Here is a 20,780-nt window from a genome sequence, read left to right as displayed (position 1 = left end):
GGAAAAAGAAAGTAGCATTAATGTGCATGACTAAGGTTGTGTGGCCAGCTAGTAGTCATATGTAAGTCCTCACAGAGGTCCTTGATTGCTTTTTACAAACTGAGAAAGAGGCTCCTTTGGGGGGGGGGGGGGGGTTACTCTGAGTGCTGTGCTTTTCCTACGGGGAAATTGCAGAAAGCCCTCTCCATGTGGTATTGACATATACCACTGCTTTATATTTATTAGAACTTTAAAAAAAAAGAATCGATGTCAGTAAACACATACTTTTAAGAGTTAATGATAGGGAATTTAAATACTTTAATCACTGTGAAATACTTCTAGTGAGCAAACAATGCCATTTCAACCTTAACAACTATATACAACTTTTTCCTTTTATTTAGTCTTCAGTAGGTCTTTCAACTGATACCTGTGAATCTACATCCCTGTCGTATGTTTATAGACTTTGCTTAAGATTTAAAGATGTTGTTGGAAGTGGTTTGGTGATAGAGATAAATAAAAAGACTATTAATTATTTGCATTTAAGTGAAGCAGTTATCAACAAAATAGCTAATTTGCCAAAGATCTTTATTTTTTTTTAAACTTGTATGTACTTCCTTAATCTGCCTTAATTTATCTCTGTCTCCGTGTCCTAAATATAAGCCATCAGGGCCTTCACTCGGGGCCAACTTTGCATGCATGTGTTGGTCTCTTACACCCCAGGTGCCTTTGGGCATACCCAATAATTCATCACTTTTAGAGAGGATCAGTCCTTAGCACTTGGTAGAAATTATAAATCCTTAGAAGCAGCCATCATTGACATGTGCTGCAAGTGTTGGAAACAAATAGTGATCCATAGAATATTACACTTTCGTATGCTGTGTAAATTTCATTTGTTTCCCTAGTTCTAGCACACTGTGCCTGGTGGAAAGTAAGTGCTTAATAGATGTTTTCATAGGCTGTATTAAATCTGTATTAAGGCTTTGGTAAATGTTTGTTGTAGAAAACGTAGCACAGAGGTTGGAGGCTATACATCAAAGGAGAGGAAATTCATATGTAAAATTTTAGAGTGTATTGAAAAACTTGTGAAGTAAATCTCACCAGGGAAATTTGTCAGTGCGAGAGATAATTAAAACAAATGTGAAATTCCTAAGTAAATAAAGTAATTAAAGGGATATTTACGATTTTGTTTGAACACATTTTTACAACCAGTTTTATTTTATTGGTTTATTTACTCTTAATTCCTAGAACAATATTATTTTACCTTTGCTTTCAGCATCCATTACATTGCACTAAGTTTAATTATGGAATCTGTGATGTAGTCATTGTACATTTATAGGGAACATAAAGCCAGTCACAGGCAGTCTTAGTGACATGCACAACACCTTTCTCTCTCTCTCTGATTATTTGGAAGATGACAAGAGTGAATTATGATACAAATAATTATAATTTCATGTGATGAGTCTTATAATATTAATAATAAATTTAAGGTTTGGCCCATTTAGTCTGGAGTAAAAAACTTAATGGAATTTCTGAAGATGAGTGAAAATAATTGACTCTTATATACCTGGATCAAAAAAAGCTGAACAATACTGTAATTTCTTTAAGTCCAGGAAAATATCATACAGAGATCAGTGATGAACTTGTAGCTACCTCAGCAGACCAGGAAAGTGGCTTAAGTAAATAGCAAAATAGATCGTTCTATTAAATAGAAAAAACAAACATCCCTCCACACCCACAAAAATTGGCCAGTGAGTTAATTGCATATGTTTTTAAAGCCAAACATCAAATAGTCTTTTTGACTGAACTTGAATATTTATTCAATACTTTATTTTACCTTGAATTGGATTGTTTAACTAAATTAACTAAATAAAACTATTATTCTCTGAATCTTCAAATTAATCCAAGAATTACTAAATTTTTGATGAAAAATCCCTCAGAGACTATTAATCTTAACTATTGGTATGATGTTTGAGAAAAATAATTAAGGGGATCAATAGGAAATGTTTTATTTTTAAAAGATAAATTGATGACTATATATCCAAAATGATTTAAAAACCATTCCAGTAGGCAGAGAAAATAATTTATAGAGTTTTCTACAAAGTACATAATTTCTCCAACTGAGTGTTCTAGATTTTTTTCTCAGAATATACTACTACTCCTCAAGTACCTGCTGACCTGCCAGTTATCTTCTTATGAGGTAGGCCAAAATAATTTTCTCTGCAACTTTTGCAATTCCCGGTAAAAGCTAATGTTTTGAATGGTCTTAGCCATGAAATTTAGTAATTAACGAAGGCACCTAGAATCAAAGCTGGAACCCAGGCACCAGTGTAGTGTAATCCAGAAAACTTCCCCTTTGACTAGACCATTTACTGACTACAATTAATGAAAATAATTTGCCTTGGTTAAAATTGGCATTAAAGATCATTTTATTTTAATAAAGATAGATGGCATGAATAAATATTTGTAAAATAAGGTACTTAAGCTTCTCAGGGGGAATTAAAGGCAATAATACCAAGGAATTGTCATTACTGAATGCTTACTATGTGATTCTGGGCATTGTATGAAGGTGGTGGGATTGTTTTCTCTTCTCTCATCCACTGCATTCCCACTATCCCTCCCAGCCTCTCCCCTACCTCACCTCATCCTGCCCGCCTACACCACCCTGGCCCAAACAATCTGAAACCAAGTACACAGAGTAGAGACATAACGTAATGCTAGAAAAAGACAAGCCATATTTATCTTGATAAGAAATAGTTTTTTGGCATTTATCAAGTATTTATCACTTGTCAGTCTGTTTATTAATTATGAGGTTGATAATAAGTTATTACCATTTAACAGGTGTAGAAATAGACTGTAAAAGAAAAGAACTCAGAGGTTTTTTTCCTCCCGTGTAGGAAAACTCCCAGTTCTTCCCTTCCATGTTTCTCTCCTGTGAGGCTCCCTCACTACTCACATGGAACACTTCTGACACTTCTCATCATTCTACGTGTGGAGGTATTTCCCCAAACCAACAAGCAAGTATCTGTGACACCAGCTGTGTATCCTGTAATTTAAGCCAATTCTAATACCTGCACATAGTGTCAGATCCCACAGGCTGAGAGCTCAATTGCACAAAACTCCTTCGAATCCCACTTCAGATGCCAGTTCTAAACCCAGAGAACCCATGCTTCCGTCCTATTTGGCTACAGATTGGAGGTTCCCACAACCCTCTCCTTAGGTTCAATTAATTTGCTAGAGTGGCTCACAGAACTTAGGGAGACACTTACTTACGTTTAATAGTTTATTAAAGGATGTGATGAAGGATTGAGATGAACAGCCAGGTGGAAGAGATGCATAGGGCAAGTATGTGGGAAGGGGTGGGAGCTACATGGCCCCCTCCAGGCATGCTGCTCCCCCCAACACTTCCATGAGTTCACTAACTCAAAAGCTCTCTGAATCCCCTACTGTTGAGATTTCATGGAGGCTCCTCAAATAGGCATGATTAATCATTAGTTCCATTTCCAGCCCCTCTCCCTTCTCTGGAGTATTGGGGCAGGGGTGGATCTGAAAACTCCAAGCTTCTAATTATGGTTTGGTCTTTTTGGCAACTGGCTCTCATCCAGGAATCATCCAGAAGCCCACCTAGAGTCACTTCACTAGAACAGAAGATGCCCCTACTTCTCTTATCACTTAGGAGTTTGTAAGGGTTAGATGAGCTCTGTTCCAGGAACTGGGGGCAGGCACCAACGTATATTTTCTGTTATCTCACAGAGACACAAAGAGGTTAATAACTAGCCCAAATTCATAATCTTCAAATTTACACATCCTTCTCTCACATGATGAGAGAAATAATGATAGAGGCAACCTAAAAGATTCCAGCTTTTAATCACGATACAGATCTTTTCTCAACCTGTGATGGGGTTATGTCCCAAGAAACCCATGGCAAGTTGAAACGTTGTAAGTCAAAAATGCATTTAATACACCTAACCTATTAAACACCATAACTTAGCTTAGCCTACTTTAAATGTGCTCAGAGCACTTACATTAGCCTGCAGTTGGGCAAAATCATCTCACACAAATAATGAAGTGTTGAATGCCTCATGTAATGTATTGAATACTATACTGAAAGTGAAAAACAGAATGGTTGTGTGGGTACAGAATGGTGTTTCAGTTGTTTATCCTCGTGATCCCATGGCCGACTGGGAACTGGGGCTGCTACCCCTGCCTGGCAACACGAGGGAGTATCATACTGCCTATCACTAGCTCAAGAAAAGATCAAAATTCAAAATTTGAAGTATGGTTTTCTATTGGATGCATAGTGCTTTCCTACCATCATAAAGTAAAAAAAATCGTAAGTTCCAACTTGCTAAGTTGGGGACCATTTTTGCAAAAAATGCTTTCTGTTGAGATGTTGACACTTCAGAAAGGAGCCCTAAAGTTTGGAGGCAGGGAGGAAGAAAAGAAAAGAGACCATTTTATGTAGTTATTACCTTATTTAATATTAAGGCTACCAATAAAGTGTCAGTATCATACTTTACAGATAAATATTCCAAGATGTACAGGAATCCATTTATTTCTTCAAAGTCAGATAACACATAAATGGAATTAGATAGATTTGAACCCTGCTTTAGGTAAAGTTCATATATTTACATACTATGTCAGTAAATTTCTTTACAAAAATAATGTAAAAAACTTGAAAATGGAGGAAGTGATTTCAGGACATCGTTTCAGTGGAGTGCTGGGCATCGTGGAGCTGAGTCTCTAAGGTTTTTCTGGTTCTACAGCGATGTGCACCACTGACTGCCTTTCTCTTGACTAGGCCATCTTATACTCTGCATGGGCAGATGTTAAATTATAGAAAAAAAGACATAGTCTTGTCCATAGCAATACAAATAAATATTGTGTGATATAGATACAGTTGATTTTGGCCCTATGGAAAAGATATGTCCAAAAAATTACATTTTATTGCTCTATAGCAGCGTTCATCAAACTATGGCTGGCAGGCCAATTCCAGCCTGCAGCTGTTTTTAAAATGACCTGTGAGTTAAGAATGGTTTTTAAATTCTTAATGAGCTGTTAAACCCCCTCACCTACATACACACACATTAAAGAAGAATAGGAGTGTGTGATCAAAACGAGATGTAGCCTGCAAAGCCTAAAATATTTGCTATTTAGCCCTTTACAGAAAAATTTCACTGACCTCTTCATTTCTTTGCAAATTCAGCATTTCTGTTTTTATATATTATATAAATACATATGTATCTATAATCCATGCATATATAATACATATAAATATGTGTGTCTTCTTCAAATTCTTTTTTTGAACCAGTTATGACATCTTATTGGCTTCTTTGTTAACTAATATAATAAAATCTTTGACGTGTATTCATTTTATGTTTTTATATGATTTTCATTTTATGAACATTAAAATTTATCAGCTCTGTGCACTAACTTTAGTTTCTATAATTTATTCAAATCAGTAGAAGTTGTATAGAAATTCTTTCTCAAACTAGACGGACCTCATTAATTACTATATTATGGAAAATCTAAGTAGTGATTTAATTTGCTTCTCAGCATTTTCATGATACGATTCTTTTTAATGAAAAATAATTGTATTAAGCAATTCTCCTGTTAATGTACTTCCATTGATGAATAACAAAATGTAATTTTAAAATCAATAATCTTCATCTTGGGGCGCCTGGGTGGCGCAGTCGGTTAAGCGTCCGACTTCAGCCAGGTCACGATCTCGCGGTCCGTGAGTTCGAGCCCCGCGTCAGGCTCTGGGCTGACGGCTCGGAGCCTGGAGCCTGTTTCCGATTCTGTGTCTCCCTCTCTCTTTCTCTGCCCCTCCCCCGTTCATGCTCTGTCTCTCTCTGTCCCAAAAATAAATAAAAAATGTTGAAAAAAAAAAAAAAATAATAATCTTCATCTTGGCAATTCAGTGTTTATTAATTCAACACCAAATATATAATTAATTTAATTTAGAAATTAGGAGTAGAAATGAACATAAGAAATTATTAATTTTTTAAAGTGTTTCCTCATTATGTATTATATTTATCAAAAAAATATTCTATATGGATAGATAGTAGTTGCATACTTTAGCCTGTTTATTATAACCTTGAATTGATTTGAAAGAGAATGATTGTCAAATTTGTGTTTAATATTATTCTTCACTCGTTATTTTTTTTTTGCAGAAAAGTGAAAGAAAAGTAACCACACATTAAATTCAATTACTATACAAAAGATCATAATTTACTGCTCACCCAAATAAAACCTGAGCCGTCTATTGCCTAAGTCAATTCTGGCCATTTATATAATGGTGAACTCATCCATGATCATTTTGGCAGGAACTCGAGATTTTTGCATTATATTAAAATGATAACCTTTGAGATTTAAAAAAAGAAGCAGAGTATTAGATTTTCAATTGTCTTTCATAATGCTTATGACAAATTCACAAAACCTTGATAAATTATTACTAAAATGAATTAATTATAAACCTATCAGCTGAGTTTTCAAGTTTTTTATTTAATTATACTGATGAAATTGTTGTCTTGTAAAATATATGAGATATCATCTCCAAAACTCAATATCATATTCTAGTATTAGTCTTTGCTCTGTAAAATTGTCATCTTTCATGTAATATATTTGTATATAACTCCATTGTTTTATTCATGCAGAAATTTCTTTTTATCCCAGATTATATTTTGCCATATATTTTTAGTATCGTTTGTGTCAAAGTCAAAGGTGAAGTGAAATAACTTTCTTGCAAAGTAACTAAGGACTGAAGATCATTGAAAACACAACAAATTTGGGACATGAGTAATGACATCCAGTACTGAGAGGTTTCCTAATTTATGTCAAGAAAAATGTTTCTCCTCCAAGAGACAAATTCAAGAGAATTCTACATAAGATGTGAAGAGAAAATATCAGTGAGGGAGACTGGTTGACAGAGACATGAACTTCTAAATATGCTATAAATTGTCGATCTCAAGTTGACATTTTCTCCATTCAAAGTGTCTTTTAACTTATATTTTGAGGTCAAATATTGTGACTAAAGAATTAAACTTGAAGAGTAGAGCCCAGAAATCATAATGATGGTGCTGCTTTGCCTCTGAATATAAAATTAATAAGCTATATGAAAGTTGTTTTCTAAAACTATTTGAAATGTATTTAATTATGGAATGTTCTTTGTTCCAGATTAATGACTAAAACTAAAATAGTGCAAGGCAGAATAACAAAAACAATCAAGGAAAAGAAAGGATTAATATGACACCCTAAATTAAAAATATATAACATATTAATTGAAATTACACTATAGCTATAGTTCCTGTTTTAAAGGATTTGATCTCTTTCCTAAATTGCTATTGCATAATGTATAATGAGAGAAAATATACTACGAAAATTTTTTAAATTGTAAAGGACTAATTTTTGGTTCTAGGAACTGTGGGTAGCATTCATTTAAAATATTTAGAATGATTTACAACTGCTTAATTATTCTCCTAATATCCCATGGAGCACTGGTATTGTAGGTTGAAACTGAGAAAGAGAAATTTAAGGCACTTCCTGACATAGGAAAATATTGGGTTACAAGAATAGTCTAACAGGAAAAGTGAGTGATAGAAGCTTAATCACCAGGGACATACAAAAGTCAACAGTACTAAAATATTAGAAAGTTTATTTTAGGAAGCAGTTTTCCCCTGCTAGGGTGTGTATGTGGACTGGATTGCTTACTTGATCTTTCCTCATCTCTACTGTCCATTTTCATGCCCAAATTTGAGTACATCAAGCAAAATTCTTAACATTTGAGATTGCATTATTGATCTGATGCTGTTAGACTCTGACATTTGCCCACCCAAGAAAAATATGAAAAAATTTTCATCGTTTCCCTTGATAGCTTCCCATTTAAATTCATCATTTACCTGATACTCACCACCCTTTCAAATTAGAAATAATTCATAATAATCTGTGACCAAACACAGAACACCATTCTATGGAACAGAATTTACTTTAGTGAATGGTTCCACACTGGAAACTTTTCAGATACCGTGTGAGTTCATTAAGGCAATTATGCCTTAAATTCTGGAAAGACACGACTGGCTTGGTCATGGTTAGTGTTAGTGATTTCCTGTGGTGTGGTGTTTATGATAGTAGCATAAGCCCAGCATGAAGTTACGTTTGCCTGGGGGCAATTGTAACTTAAGTGCTTGCTTTTTTGACATTTGTTCATATTCTTCCGGAAGAAAATGTATTTTTGTTGGTTTGTTTGACCAATCTTTACTTGAAAAAAAAAAAGACAATAGAACCTATATGGCTTAGAAATGTATGTTACAAACGTGCTTGCCAGGGGAAGTAGAATCCTGCTGTGTTTGGACAAAGCAGCCTGTTATTTTGTGCAACATGCTCCTAATGTTGAGATGATTTAGATTCCCCTTTTCCTTAAGGAGTTGTGTTCTCCAAATTGGTATTTCTCTTCCTAAAGTCAAGAAGTCATGAATAAATAATATTGCCTTGAGATCCAAGAAAATGGATAAAGGTCTGCTTACTGCCACAGGATGGGGAATCTTTCAATGTTTATCTCATCAAGAACCATTAGACGGAGAAGATATCCCTTGCATATTCGTTTTATCTATTTGAGTTGTATTATATTTTTTGCAATTTTCAACAAGACATTATAGCTCTTGTTCTCTCTTCTTTGTATAAAAGTTCAGATTTTTATAATGAAAACTTTACCATGTACAGTGACATCTCTGTCAAAGGTATCATTTGCATACTAACAGCAGTGCATACAGGTTAGAATCTCCTCAAAAGACCAAATTAGAAGGACGTAACTGCCGTTGGCTCTGCCTCTGATGCTCAGATGGGGGCTTCGGGAACTGCTCATTCTACTTTTGTTCAGTGACAGTGGTTTGAGGGTTGTCTAAATCCTGATAAGGGTGCTTTTCTCCTATGTCACACAATACTGTCAATTCATAGAAATATACATCTTTTTTAGGACAGTAATGTTGTTACACTGATGTCTAGAATAAACAGTGTACTAGTTCAAAGTTTAGACTCAAGAGTCTAAAACTGGAAGGCAAAGAAAGCTGTTTTTAGTTTTCTTTTTCCTTCTGAAAGTGATTTCACACAATTTATTTGGGCATTTCTGAGTTCCGAATACCAAGCATAGTAAGGGAGACATTTGGTGGTATCAGATGTCATTTTTTATTTACACGCATTCTCTAATCACAAGTTGGATAAGAATACATCAATTTTTCTGTGGATCTTTTCATTGGCAAAGTTGAATGTACTGTACACAACAGTGAAGCTTTAAATACACCCTCTGACATACTTACAATCTCTGTACTTAAGAGATTATGCACTGTAAATCTTTTGGTGGGGGCCAAAATTAACCATGAATTATTCAGCGACAAGCTGAAGGATCCCAGTGCAGATTGGTTCAGGGTACTATTTATTAACGCTAAACCAATAAGAAGGTTTGGCAATGTGCCTCCTCTGTTTGTGGGTTGTGACTTCTCTAGCACTCTGAGCCCTAAACTGCCCTTCCGCGGCCATCGGTGATGAGTTGTGGAGTAGCTTGGTGAGAAAAGCAGCACGGTCTTGGAAACTTGGGATTTGGGGACCGGACCCAGGGAAATCCCTGGGAAATAACAAAGCAGCATTGTTGATGTAAGAGGAAGAGACTTATTTATAACAGATTTAAAGGACTTAATCCATTTTGCAAAGCATAATTAAGTAAAATAAGCATCAAATTGTAAAACCGAATAATAAATAAACAAAAAATAGATTCAGTACTAGCAGAGTTGTCTGCTCGTTACCTACCTTGGGGGAAACACTGTCATCAAATATTGATCACGTAAGGCACAGTCCATGTGGTCAGACACACTTGGGCTGAATCCTATTTGGCAATTTACTGGTTGCGTTGGCCTGGGCAATTTGCTTACCTTCTCTGAATCTCACAGAATTCTCAGGTGCTCTTATTGTCCCTGAAAAAAATGATACTGCTACTCGTTATCCAAATGATACTACCACTTCCCTCAGAGACACATGATCAGAGGAGTCTGCTGTCATTTTCTTTTTTGGTTATTCTGAGTGCCATTGTCCTCCTTCAGAACTATTTTTTTTAAAAATATTTATTCATTTTGAGGAGAGTGCAAGCAGGGGATGGGCAGAGGGAGGAGAACAGAGGATCAGAAGTGGGCTCTGGGCTGACAGGCTGACAGCAGCCAGCCGATATGGGGCTCTAACTCACCAACCGCAAGATGGTGACCTGAACCCATGTTGGAGGCTCAGCTGACTGAAGCACCCAGGTACCCCCCCTTCAGGACTATTTAAATCAGTGTGACTGCCCCTTCACCTTCTTCCCCGTAATCTCTTCCCTTTGACTTTTACTGATAAAGTCCACTATCTATGGTACTTCCTGAAGCAGATTTCTGAAATAAACATCTATGTTTAAGTTCTTACTGTAATACACCTGACCTTGAGGCTTTTCTGGTCTATTCTATGCATTTACTGAGAAATTCAATAAATATTTTATTTAAAAGTGTGCAAAATTTTGTACAAGTGCCATAAAAGCTGTAAAAAGACATGAAGCCATGGTTTTTACTTGAAAGAATGTATAATAAAGTAAAAGTAAAAAAAAAAGTATTAGAATTACAAAGTAAGATTTGATAAAAATTTATATAAGTATTTAATATAATAGTAATAATAATAATGATAGCTGATGTGTACTGCGGTGTCACTACCCGCCTCTATTTTTCTAAAGGGGTTGTATGTATTAACCCACTTAATTCTACCTGTAATTTGGTGAGCTGGATGCTCTAATGATCCTCATTTTACAGATGAGGAAACTGAAGCACGCAGAGTTTAAAAAATTTTCTCAAAATGCGATAGTCCCCTAGGGAGCCCAGCCAGGCTCTTGTCCACACCCTGGGTCCCTGTGCGGTATATCACTATGCCAAGTGGAGGTCACTTGGTATCATTATCTTAACGCTTTTCCTTTGGCCGCAACATGAGAAAAGAGCTCTTAATTACAACTGGCTTGTTCAGGTAACATTTCCTGGAGAAGATAACTTCTGAAAAATTACTGAAGGAGCAGATGGAATATTTTTTTTGTAGTATTCAATTTTCCTGACAATAAAAGTGATACAAGCACATTGCAAAAATTTTAGAATATACTAAAAAGCCCATGGAAGAAAATAAAAATCACTCATAATATCTACATTCAGAGTTAATAACCGTTAACATTTTGGTGTATATCCTCTGGGTGGGCGTGTGGGTAATTTTTCTTCTTTATCATGGTATGATGTATTTTTCAAATGTTTCCAGTGCAGTTATGTTGATAATAAGAAAGCAACAAAATAGCACAATACCTTAAAAATATTTTTCACCCATTAATTCAACTTTTAGAAAGATTTCCATAGGGAGAAATCAGGAAGGAATTTACATATTTACATATATATAATCTATCTCTCTTTTTCAAATATGTATTCTCCTCTATTTTTTTTACTAAAATATGATTATAGTATTTTACAACCCCGTACAAATTTGTTGGTGTAACAAATATCTTCTCATGTCACTACACGTTTTTCTATGACCCAATATTAATATATTTTTAATGTATTTTTAGCCAAATAGCATGTTTTTAGACATTTAAACTGAGTGGCAGAGAAGCTGTCTACAAAGGCTGCAGTCCCTTCCCATGATGTTGAGATGTTGCTGAGAAGTGGCTACTTACTTAGCCTGGGTCTCTGCATCTTGTTAAGACCACATGACTGTTTCCCAGCCTTCCTCTGTATTCCCCTGCATCCTCTGCATTTCCCAGCATTCATCTGAATCTTGTTAGGACCACGTGACTGTTCTCTGTTAAAGGAGAAGTGGGCAGAAATGATATGCACCACTCATAGAACCCATCTTTAATGGACTCCTTCCCCTTCCCTCCTCTCCCCTTTGTCTTCCCCCATCCTCTGTCTACAGAGAGCAAAGGACTCCCAAGAAGTGAGGTATGACATGGCATATGAAGGAAATAACAGGATCTGTTTTTACCACATGGAAGGGTGCCCACCAAACATCCTCACTGAACCCGAGCAAGTAGTAACCTTTGTTGTAATTCACTAAGATTTAGGAGTTAATATGTTAAGCAGCTAGTCTTACCTTATCTATTACGGTTTCCCAATTTTTGTTTTTTTAAATAAAAGTTTTAAAAACATCTCATAGATGTTTTCTTTTTCCTTTTTAATTTTTTAAAGTTCTTACTTAAATTAGTTAACATACAGTGTAATATGTTTCGGGTGTATAATTTAGTGATTCAACACTTACATACAATACCCAGTGCTCATGACTAGTGCACTCCTTAATGTTTCATGGATTTTTTTTTTTTTGCTTTTAAACTATAAGAGCAATATATCCTTTTTGAAAAATGCCTGGCAACATAGAGATCTACTAAGAAATAGCCAACAGATTTTCCTTTCCCCTTCTTCTCTCTTTTCTCCCACCAAATTTTCCCTCGTATACTCTCCAAGTGTTTTATGACCAATATTTGGTGTATATCTTTCCACACTTTTCTTTATGACCATTTAGAATGTATAAAAGCACAAACACTACATTTATTCATAACTTTTGCCTAACTTTTAAACAGAAAAGCAAATTTCAAATAGGCTGCAGGAGAAAAAAAAAAAACAGATTGCAGAGTATTAAGTCTGTATCCATTTCTGCAAAAGAGGGAAAAAAACAAAAGCCTAGCATTTTAAATACACATTCTTATTAAGCAATAACATCATACATCTCCAAAGAGTATTTTATTAGAATAAAAGATCAGAAATGCAATCAGTGGGTAAAAGGATATGCACAATTTCAAGTGTGTTGATCTACATGGCAGAATTGCCCTACAGAAAGATCAGACTGATTTTGCACTTCAGCAGTGTGAGGGATGCTTCTGTTACTTGTGGTGTGCTGTATTTAATATCACCACAGAATTGTTAGTTTCCTTATGTCAGTTCTGTAGGGCAGCTAATTTCCATTTCATTTCAGTGTGTTATCTTGTAATTGCTTTTTTTTAAATTTCAGAGAATCTTTGTTTTTATTATTTTATTGAGAACATAGTTTAAGTTTCAATTATGTATCAGCAATTCTTAATTATACAGGCCTATCTTCTTGATTGTTTTTTTTAATGTGGAGTATTCTTTTCACTATCCCTAAAGGTTTTGGCTTTATTTATTTGTTGGTTGGCCAATTGATTGGCCTTGTTTCTCTATTTATCCTTGATTTTTGACCTGATATTTGCCCATAAATAGTGCACATTGACTGTTTCTGAGTCCTAGGAAACCCCTGGGTGATGTATAAGCCTCCTGTCAGAAGCTTTACAGTGGCTGGATGAGTTTATATTACCAGATCACGGATGCCTGAGAAGTGTGTGTGGGCTGCATATGGACCCTTGTGATCCTAGTGGCTGAGTCTCTTCTCTGCTCTCGAACAAATTAAGGGCATACATAAAACCACCTAAGTAGTAAAACAGGACATATTTGGTCACAAGTCCTGGTTGTCAAGGAGACTACTGAGGTATAAACTGAAGTTGAAGCCAGACGTAGAGAGCCTTGAAGATGACAGACAAATAATAATAACCAGCATTTATATTCTGCTTTACAGTTTTCATAGTGCTTTGACATGTGCTATTTATGTTTACATTGGCTCTGAGAAATAGATATTATCTTTGCTTTTCAAATGAGCCTCAGAAAGTTTATGTTCTGTGTCCAGGTCATTCAACAAGTAGGCAGAAAAACCAGGAGTTAATCCTGAACCTCTCTGGTTCTAAACGCCCATGTGCATTCCACTGTACTTGGCCATGTCAAAGAAAATTATAATCAAAGATTCATTTTGTGCAATGCATGATCCAGTGATAGTGTGCATGATAGACAATATAGAGAAGATCTTAAGGAAGATACTTCCTCCCCTCTAATCAAGCTGTGGCCAGCGTGTATCATATAATACAGCAATGCATTTAAGTATGGGCTCAGAAGCCAGAATCCTTAGGTTTTCATGCTCACATATCACTTCCACGCTAAATTTGGGCAAGATACTTAATGTTTTTGTGCCATAGTTTCCTCATATTGAACGTGTTTACCTCAAGGCTTCTCGATGGTTCATTTGGTTGAGCATCTGACTCTTGATTTCAACTCAGCTCATGATCCCAGGGTCATGGGATCAAGTCCCACATCATGCTCAGCACAGAGCCTGCTTAAGATTCTCTCTCTCTCTCTCTCTCTCTCTCCCTCCCTTCCTATGCCCCTGTCCCCTGCTTGTGCTCTCTCTCTCTGTCTCTAAAAATAAAAAAAAATTAAATAACTATATGAGGTAAACACCTCATATAGTTGGGTTTTTTTAAATTATTTTAATGTTTATTTCTGAGACAGAGAGAGACAGAGCATGAGTAGGGGAGGGACAGTAGGAGAGGGAGACACAGAATCTGAAGCAGGCTCCAGGCTCCTAGCTGTCAGCACAGAGCCCGAAGCAGGGCTCGAATTCACAAACCGTGAGATCATGACCTGAGCCGAAGTCGGTCGCTCAACCGGCTGAGCCACCCAGGCGCCCCTCATATAGTTGTTTTTAAATTAAATAAGTAAATGTATGTAAAACGCTTAGATGATACCTAGAACATAGAAAACTCTCATAAGTCATAGCTATTATTATTTTACAGCAGCCACCTATAAGCCAGGCCCCTTATGGGGCAATTTGTACACATTATGTTTAACCTCATGAAGTAGTTATTTCCTCTATTTTACAGAGAACGAAAAGGTCTGAGAGGAATTCTAACGTTCTTCTGTTGAACCCTACTATTTTGAATGACTATAGCACTTATCTTAATTTTTAAAATTTAGATGTTCTTATACTCTCAATTGTGTGAAAAGATTCTGGACTGAGAGATGGTTCTTTTTGTCCTCTGCACCTGCCGACTATGCCTAGTTTTGTTCAGTGCCTAGAATGTAGGAAGTGCTCAGTGACTGTTTATTGATAGTAGGAATAAGAATGATAGATTAGGAAGCAGAGTGACAGAGAACTTCTGTTTCTCTTTGTTCCGCCATCTTACTCCTCCAAAGAAAGCACTCCCATGGAATTTTCAGAATCTACCTTGAAACAGTGTACACAAAGTATTTCTTCACTACTTTGCTTATTGCTATTCTGTGATCTACAGAATCCATACATTTTTTGGACTAGAGAAGGCACTCTAAGAAGCTGAGTCAGAATTTTGAGCATGCTATGAAAATACAATGGAACTAGCTAGCATTTGTTTTTCCTCTCTATTGCTGACACAACCATGTTTAGAAAAGAGACTACATCAGGAAGAAAAGGGCATTTATCTCATTTTATTGTTTATGTCACATTTTGCACTGTAACTGAAACTAAGAGTGAGTCTGAAACCAATGGTTAAGGAAGACATAGCTTATTTCTGAAGACAAGTAAACTTCCAAACAGAGCATAATTTTTGGTATGTCACTCGTGATTTTCTAGACCTTCTAAGATCGTTTGAGTGAAGGCAGGGATATATTACAGGACATTAAGTAAAAAGTAAGGAAATGTGAATAAAGGATAGACTTCATTTGTTTTTTTATCCTTTTTTCACATTTCCTTTGTTTTTCCTAATGCTCTTTTTCTGTTCTAGGATTCTATCTAGGACACTGCATCCTGGATTATGTTTAATTATTATACCTCCTTAGACTTCTCTAAATTGTGAATGTTTCTCAGACTTTCCTTATTTTGGGTGACCTTGAGGGTTTGAAGAGTACTGGGCAGTTATTGCATAGCATTTCTTTGAATTTAGATTTTATTTTATCTGATGTTCATCTCACGGTTAGATAGAGCTTATGGGATTTTGGAGAAAGACCACAGAAGCTAAATGCCACTTTTATAATATCATATCAAAGATACATACTGTTAACATGACTTACCACTGTTGATGTTGACCTTGATCACTTGCCTTAAAGTAGTGTTTGTCAGACTTCATCACAATAAAGTTACTCTTTTTTTTTTCCTTTGGAAGAAAGACACTATTTTCAACCTATATTTAAGTGGTAGGGAGTTGTGCTCCTCAAGGGGACATTATCTGCACAAGTTATTCAGAAATGTTCTGCACAGGAGATTTGCTATCCTCATTCATGTATTTTTTTGGGTTATAATCCAATACTACATGGTTTATTTTGTTTTGCTCAAGTCATTCCAGCTTTGCCACTGAGAACTCTTTCAGTTGATTCCTGTGTCCCTTTGAAACACCTGCATCTTGTGTAAGCAGATATGTTCGTGTATTTGGGTACTACGCTAACTTCTTGTACAATAAGATGCTCCAGACTCTTGCATGTTCCCTATCCTGACTCTGCAATCAGCCACTTCTAAAGATCCCTCGTTCTTTTTATTAGAGAAACCAAGATCTGGTGCCCAGGCATGCTCATTGTTATTGGGATCTCGTACTCAGCCCTATCAACTAACAGAGTAAGGAAATACATATATTTTTTTTTTTTAATTTTTTTTTTTCCAACGTTTTTTATTTATTTTTGGGACAGAGAGAGACAGAGCATGAACGGGGGAGGGGCAGAGAGAGAGGGAGACACAGAATGGGAAACAGGCTCCAGGCTCCGAGCCATCAGCCCAGAGCCTGACGCGGGGCTTGAACTCACGGACCGCGAGATCGTGACCTGGCTGAAGTCGGACGCTTAACCGACTGCGCCACCCAGGCGCCCCAGGAAATACATATTTTTATCACTTATGATCACTCTCGCTGTTTTGTTGTCAATAGACTGCAGAAGCAAGGAAACCAGGGAGGAGGTTTTTGTCATAATCCAGGAAAAAGGTGATAATGACCCATTTTATTTACAATAAAATACAGTTATTGATCATGTTCATTATTGATATTCAAGTGTCTACTATCTGAATAGATTCGCTTGCACTTTTGCAAGCTATTTAGTCACCAAATAATTGAGTACTTAATGCAAGCTTAGTTCAGGGTACAGAGTATACAACCTTGAGTAAGACTTGATACTTTTACATGGATACCCAAGTGGCTGCCATTTATTGGCATTATTGGTACTGTTGAAAACAAACATGTCAGTGATGTAGGTAGGGGCATGAAGCACTAGGCTTGAGGTGATGAGTAGCCACAGACGTAGAGGGATACATATGAGAAGTAAATGAACAGGGAATTAACAAAACTGGTATTTAACTAAGTATTGGGAAGTAAGAAACAGGTTGATCAAAGAGGAGTTCAACCTTTGTAGACCATTCTAAAGATAGTGATATTCACAAAAGCAGGGATTTCAAAGTTGTAATTTATTTGAGGGGAGGTTGAGTGCCAATTTATGTAAGTGGTGCTTGTGGTAACATGAAGGTTCTTATATTTAAGAAAAAAATACTCAGTTGTCTTTTAGAAAAGAATGAAACCTCATTGAAGACTAATCAAGAATCCAGTATGTTAAAAGTGTATGGTTTAAAGTATCTGAACCATAGATATTTAAAAATCTGTATGCTCTTGTACAGGAAACTTTTTTATCCATATGTGCATGTATATTGGGAGCCTGAGGACTTCATATTTTAAAGGATCTTCTTGACAGGTAATAATCATTGCTGAATATAATTGATACTAGCACTTATTGAGAGTGACCAAGCATTTAATAGTTTTTCTCTTTGTCTTCCTAAAACTGTAGGAAAACAGAGGTATTATAAATGCCTGGCATGTTCTGGTCAAGTTTTATAATTCACTTATTATGAAAATAGATGGAGACAATGAAGTTGTCATATGATGCCATGATAGTCTCAAAGATCCAGTTAATGTTTAATAATGTTTACATACCTGACATGAAAAGCCAAGGATTGACTTGATAAAGCCTAACGGCTGCTAAGATCTGGTACTTTTGTAATGTCTTCAAAGGAAGTGGATCAAAAAGAAATTCTTTAATAGAGTACTTCATACGGCAATATCCTTTGGAGGAACCAGTTCAATTGACTACATTTTGTAGATAAATCCTCAAATTCATCTAAGAAACTGATGTAACCCCTACTGTTGTTCAAATGTAACAAGGATCTAAATGAGATCAAGAATGTGTGTACTTTGCCAATTGTACATGGAAGTGTATTAATATTCTTAATTCTTGGGGGTCTAAGACTTGCCTCTGTAAAGTCATGTTAGAAAAAAATATATAATATTACACTTCTGGAGACTTTTGCAACTGAAAATATTTTTTTTTTGTATACTTTGTCCCATTTAATTTATCCTCACAATAGCCTAATATTATTAGAAAAGTAAATACTATTATTTCTGATAATAATGATTATTTTTAATTTAGAAAGATAGGTAATTTGTCTCGAACCTAACAGCTAATAAGTGAAGGGCAGAACTAGAACCCAAGTCTTCTGACCTCAGGCCAATAAATTCAGCACTCACCTCTTTTATTAGAATTCAAAACAAATAAGAACATGTCACATAGTTAATAACCTTGGACTTCAATTTTATCATCTGTAAGATGAAGATAATATTAACTCTCCTCTCCACTTCACAAATTATAATTAAATATGAGTTAAATGCCAAACTATTTAATTCTTTCACATTTTACAGATTATTTAGTTTTTGAAGGCTCCCTTTTTCTCCGTTTGCACATTTGCAACCAAATGGATCATGTACGATTTGGAAATCTGACCAAGGAGTAACAGTTTTCATGCTCATGTTCTACATACAATAAAACCCTCTAGCTTAGAGTTTACATCTCATCTCATGGTGAAGACTTAAAGGAAGGGAGAGTCCGGAAGCATGAACTCTGTCCAGGGTTGGTGGGTGATGCATCAGGGAGGGGGATTTCCTCTGCTGCAGGGTGTGTTGCAAGCAGAAAGCCTTCTCCACTTCCTACTCCATCCAGGCTGCTTTCTCAGTCTTGGGACGAGGAAGAGATAGCAAAAATATCTTTTAATTCTTGTGATGTGTGATAATGCTTCTTTCCCAGAGATCTGGATATCTTTACTTTAAACATCCAAATTTCATCATTTAGAGTAAGCCTAAAACTTTCTAAGATATCTAGAAACTCTTGGAAAATCACTTCTCTGGCTCCTGGAATGATACCAATTTCATCTTGTGTCAACCTTAATGCAGAACATTACCACTTTCTCAATAAATCCAATTAGTCAAGGCTTTTGGGAAATCTTACTAGAATTAGCAGACTGAATTGAAGATTTGGGGGTTACTGAGAGAGGTCATATGATACTGCACAGTCTTCCTTCAGTCTCTTTTTTTTTTCTCTCTTCCTCCTTTTGTGCTCCACTGTTTTCCTCTTTCTCACCCCTTTCTGGTCTTTTGCATCTTCCATTGTTTGAATATGCCCTTGAGGTCTCAGTCTCCACCCTGACGGCCCAATGGAAACTTATCAAAATATTTTTTTCAATCACAGGGTTCTCACTGAGAAACTCAGTTGAAAAAAAATGTTCCAGTTTATTACTTAGTCTGGTCACTAAAAATCACGTTTAAGACATAGCATAAAGCAGCACACATGCTTTGTACCATATGGAACAGAGCAAAATGGAACCCAAAACTGGATGTAGGACTTCCCTCTTCCTTCAAAAAGGTGATGTTTAGGGGCACCTGGGTGGCTCAGTCATTTAAGCATCTGACTTCAGCTCAGGTCATGATTTCACGGTTTGTGAGTTCGAGCCCCGTATTGGGCTCTGTGCGGACAGCTCAGAGCCTAGAGCCTGCTTTGGATTCTGTGTCTCCCTCTCTCTCTGCTCCTTCCCTGCTCATGCTCTGTCTCTCTGTCTCTCAAGAATGAATAAACACTAAAAATATTTTTTTTAATTAAAAAAAAAAGATGATGTTAGTAGCACAGATCAGAACCATTACCAGTAGCAACAGCAATAGGAGATGGTCACAGTGGGCAGCTAATCTACACCAGTTTATCCTGGTGTGACGAAGAAAACCAAGGTTTATGAGATCAGCAGGAGGGGAAGAGAACAGCAGCTTTCTTTCCTTGGTGTTGGGCCCCGACTCTGAAATCAAGAACAGAAGGAAACTCACTGTGGCTGCTATAGCACAGGGCTATATGATCTGATGATTCAGAGTTCTAGGGCTGGAAGTGGGAGAGAAGAAGGCTGTTAGAGATTAGATAGGAGGATTACACCTGGCAGTAAACAGGACACATTCCCTGGGGAATTCCTGGATGAGTCAGAAGGAATTTGAGCATAAGCTGGGGTTTCCACAATGCTGTGGGTGAGTGCTAAGCCTGACAAATGCAATTGTGTCGCTGCTATTGTGACATTGTTCTACTCCTCAGTTGATGTCATCGGAACAAACATGCGTGGGTTACACTTGCATCGCTCCTAGGTAACAATTAGCCAGAGACCTCCTGCTCATTTCGGTAAAACTTGTGCTTTCTTTCAGGAGTCACGAGTGGATTTGAATGTCAGTGCCACCTTTTTCCTAGAAAAGTTCAGACTCTACTGGACGGTGATCTTACAGTCTCAGAGTCCTGTTACCTTCATTTAGTGGTTACAACTGGAAGGAATATTTACGATAGTGGAGGACAAAGGCATGTGAAACATGTGGGGAAGGTTAGCTGCATTTCAGTGCTTTGTGTGCCATTTTCGCTATCTCTTTGTTGCTACCTAGATATTTCCTGAGGAGTAACGTTTTAAATTTGGCACCAGGAACTTTGTAGTTACAGTGAGACTGGTTGCTGGGGACTCATTCAGTTTATGAATTATTTGCCAAGCCCTTTCCTCCTCTCAATAATTCTCTTTCCAATTTTTTTTGGCATTTGCTTTAGCTGTCACTATTATGCATACGGCACTCACTAAATAGG

At 36.5% G+C, this 20,780-nt stretch overlaps 1 long non-coding RNA gene across 1 annotated transcript; it reads right to left on the bottom strand.

The window, feature by feature from the left end:
- Positions 1-9,781: 9,781 nt before the first annotated feature.
- LOC131504490 (uncharacterized) lies at positions 9,782-20,262 on the bottom strand. The gene is made up of 3 exons (XR_009258020.1): positions 20,117-20,262; positions 11,693-11,810; positions 9,782-9,941 (listed from the first exon to the last, which is right to left on the bottom strand). It is a non-coding gene; the product is annotated as an uncharacterized LOC131504490 (long non-coding RNA).
- Positions 20,263-20,780: the final 518 nt, after the last annotated feature.

This window comes from Neofelis nebulosa, chromosome 2 (assembly GCF_028018385.1).
Source record: "Neofelis nebulosa isolate mNeoNeb1 chromosome 2, mNeoNeb1.pri, whole genome shotgun sequence".
In the NCBI taxonomy this organism is placed as follows: Eukaryota; Metazoa; Chordata; class Mammalia; order Carnivora; family Felidae; genus Neofelis; species Neofelis nebulosa.
This window is presented reverse-complemented; position numbering and strand designations above follow the sequence as displayed.